General features: G+C 45.1%; 1 pseudogene; it reads left to right on the forward strand.

Moving 5' to 3' along the window:
- Positions 1-538: 538 nt before the first annotated feature.
- On the forward strand, positions 539-3214 carry LOC127243789 (SNF2 domain-containing protein CLASSY 3-like; annotated as a pseudogene).
- The last annotated feature ends 502 nt before the right edge of the window (positions 3215-3716 follow it).

The raw sequence follows: 3716 nt of genomic DNA on the forward strand, positions 1-3716 counted from the left end.
CGATGGGGGCATTGCCAACACCCCCTCCAGTACAATGGCTCCCATAGAGAAGGGGAAAGAAGTGACTAATTTGAGTGAGGATTTGCGGGATATTGTCTGCGGAGGAAATGCTGACGATGGCATTCGGGTACATGGTGACAGTTCTTCTGGCATTGGAGGCCGGATTCGATCTCTAAGTAGGACCAATAAATGCCAGTCGTATGAGTTGAGTGATTTGTCTGGCGATGAAATTGGGAACTGCATGGATGATGAGGATGATCAAGACTTTACTCTGGCGAGGAGGCAAAAACGGAAGAATCAGAAAAGAAGTGAAACCGAAAAGGATAGCGCGAGAGTAAAGGCTTCAGGACAGCGCTGCAATGGAACGCCGAAAAGAAAGATGCCAGTGAACGCTGCGCAGAGGGAGAGAAATTAGAGGAGGGTGGGTGGCGATGATGATGACCGACCAGTCAAGGCAGGAGCGCACCAAGTCTCAGCCTCAAATGCCCAGAGCCCGAAAGCTACACGGATTTGCAAAAGTGGCGGGGATGGAGAAGATATGCCGTATTGGCTAAAGGAGATGACAAAGTTTATGACGGGGGCTAAAGCGAAGAAGCTGAAGCCTAAAAGATTTGATATCTCCAAAATCCCGAGGGAATCTATTCTCGGACAACCGTCTCGATCAATACATACTGGTGAAGGGAGTGGGGCGGCAGATGCAGCTGAAGGCTACCCTCCTCTTCCAAAGAAGTTTCGGTTTGAGGAGGATGTCGTGCCACTCACAGAAGAGGGACAGAGACAAGCTGAGCGGGCGGAGGAGATGGAAGACTTGCTTGAAGAGTTCAACTTTTGTTGTGCTGTTGAGGAAATAGGAACGACTGCCAGCCGTGAGGTAAGTAAATCAGTTCCAACACTTAGTGTAGAATAATTCAATATTCAAACAATAGACAAGAACTGATTTGACATGGATTGAGAACTAAATCGGCACTATTATTATAATTATTCAGAAAGTGAAATGATAACTAATGATCAATTCATGGCCTGCAGGTTGTTAGAGTAGACGATGAGGAGGAGGAAGAGACTCAGGAGCGCAGATGTGCTCGAGGGCTGCATCAATTGATATTAGAAGACGATCGAGGATGGTTTTGTATCTACTGTCAGCATGTGACGATTCAACCGAAGGATGTAATTCCTCGACCGGTAAGTATATATCAATTTCTTCCTTAAATAACTGAAATCAGAAAACCATCGGACTATGGGGAACATCAAAATTGTTCTTTTTAATTAATTATCCACCACCCCTAATTCTATACTAATTTGTTAATTATTTGAATGTAGGTCAGTGCAGTTTTAGGTTGATCTTTCTTTCGCAGGAGATCAAAGCTCGTAATGCTTCCGGAAAGAAGAACCAGGAGAAAGGGAAGGGTCTGGATCTTAGCGCAGTTAATCTCCCAGAAGCTGATTCTGCGGATATAAGCAGCTGGACTAGCGGCTCAGTGTGGAGCATCAAGGTTGGTGTGCGGGAAAGTATGTACGAACACCAGCAAGAAGGATTTGAGTTCCTCTGGAGGAACTTGGCAGGCAGTACCGATATTGCCGATTTAAAGAACTCAAATCTAGCTGGAGTGGGCGGATGCATCATTTCTCATGCCCCAGGGACAGGAAAGATACGTCTCATGATCGTATTCCTCGAGACATATCTAAAGATGTATCCAAACTGTCTGCCGATGATCATCGCCCGGGCTGGATTGCTTCAGAACAGGGAAGGGGAGTTCAGGAAGTGGAATTCCGGGTTTAATTTCCACAACCTGAACAATCTGACAATTATCGGTGACGAGATGGCTGCTGCTGCTGAGCATCTCTTTCAAGGAACGAGTATCAGATGGCAGGGACATGGAGGTAATCTGGATGGTCAAGATATATTCATGGAAGAGAGGGGGAGGCCTTTTGGGGATTAGCTACAGTCTGTCTGAGAAGCTGACGGCGCAGAAAAACATGGAAGCAGATGCAGGCGAAGAGGGGCAGAGGTCGGATATTGAAAAGAACTTCGAAGTTCTGGGGCCTGGACCGGTGATTCTTGATGAAGGCCATACACCTCGCAACCGCCGGAGTAAAATTTGGACTTCACTGGTTCAGCTCAAGACCGAAAAGCGTGTTATATTGTCTGGGACTCTTTTCTAGAACAACTTTAGAGAGCTGTTCTACTCACTGAAGATCGTAAGGCCTACAGTGGCAGAAGCAGCTATGCAGGACCCGACATTCACTGAGATTCTGCATTCAGATAGGAAACGCCGGAGATCTAGGCCTGCTTTGCTTCCGGAATCCACCAACCGTGCAGTGGAGAGGCTTAAAGTCTCAATGTCGCTGTTTGTGCATGTGCACAAAGGCTCTATCCTGCAAAAGAGTCTTCCCGGATTAAGAGACTGTGTCGTCCTCTTGAAATCGACTGGATTGCAAAAGAATCTGATCGGCTGGTTGGAAGGAGAACGGCTAAGGAAAACAATTAAGAGTTCAGATTTTGGATTTTCTTTGGTATCTGTTTTCCGTACCTTATCCAACGGTGCAAGCAGCTGAGACATCAAAGCTCAATCCCAACAAAAGAGTCAAAACAAAATTCATCATCGAGTTTGTCCGCCTCAGTATGATGCTGAAGGAAAAAGTACTCATCTTCAGCCAGTACCTTCCGCCCTTGGACCTGATCGAAGAGCATCTGACCGCGACCTTCCAGTGTAATGCCGGGAAGGAAATTCTCAGGCTGGAAGGAAAGCTAGAGAAGAAGCAACGCCAGAATGTTATCAACGCATTCAACGATCCAGAAAATGATTCGAACATCATGCTGGCGTCGATGAAGTGCTGCTCTGAGGGCATTAGTCTGGTTGGGGCTTCCAGGGTCATTCTGCTGGTCGTTCTCTGGAATCCTTCTGTCCAGCAGCAGGGTATCTGTCGAGCTTATAGTATTGGGCAAAAAGAGTTTGTCCATACCTACCATCTTATTACTGCTGGCACGACTGAGGCGGATAAATATTGCCGGCAAGCTGAGAAAGAGCGGCTATCCGAATTAGTGTTTTGCTCTTCTTCAAATGAGAAAGATATCTCAAAGAAGCCGATGGCGGAGATTGAGGACAAGATTCTTGAGGCGATGGTCAAGCACGGAATGACAATAGACATGTTTGAAAAGATCATCCGCCAGCCAAAAACCACAGACTTGATTCAATCCTTAGGCCTCAGATGTTGAGAATGCTCCCGGAAGTATTAAGGTACGGCTTGAGTGAATTGTTTTTGAAGAAACAAATTGAGTTGATTGATTCATTTTTGTTTGTGAATTGTTTGGCTAATTTGCTTGAAGAAATAGAATGTGAAAGAAGCTTGGAATTTATTTTTTGCTGGACAGGCATAGTTATTTCATGAAATGAGAGCAACCAAGACAACAGCAGTCCCATCTTGTTTGTGGACACCAAGCCTAAGGATGATATCCCAATGTCTCAATGTTAACATAACAAAGACTCCTCTCCTCAATATGTAGTAAGTACAAGTCCAATACTTCTGTTTTCTTCATACATGCTCCCCCTCTCACTTTCTCTCGCACAATATATTATTTTTTCCACGGCATAAACAATAAATGGTGGATTGTAGTTCGTATAGGTTTCTTATGAATTCTAAAATTTTGTTTTTCGACGGATGACTAGTCTAATATTGCTAAATTTGTACCAGGAAAGTGATGCGGGTGAAAGGACAGT

The sequence above is a fragment of the Andrographis paniculata genome, unplaced genomic scaffold, assembly GCF_009805555.1.
Source record: "Andrographis paniculata isolate CXL003 unplaced genomic scaffold, ASM980555v1 Contig98END, whole genome shotgun sequence".
In the NCBI taxonomy this organism is placed as follows: Eukaryota; Viridiplantae; Streptophyta; class Magnoliopsida; order Lamiales; family Acanthaceae; genus Andrographis; species Andrographis paniculata.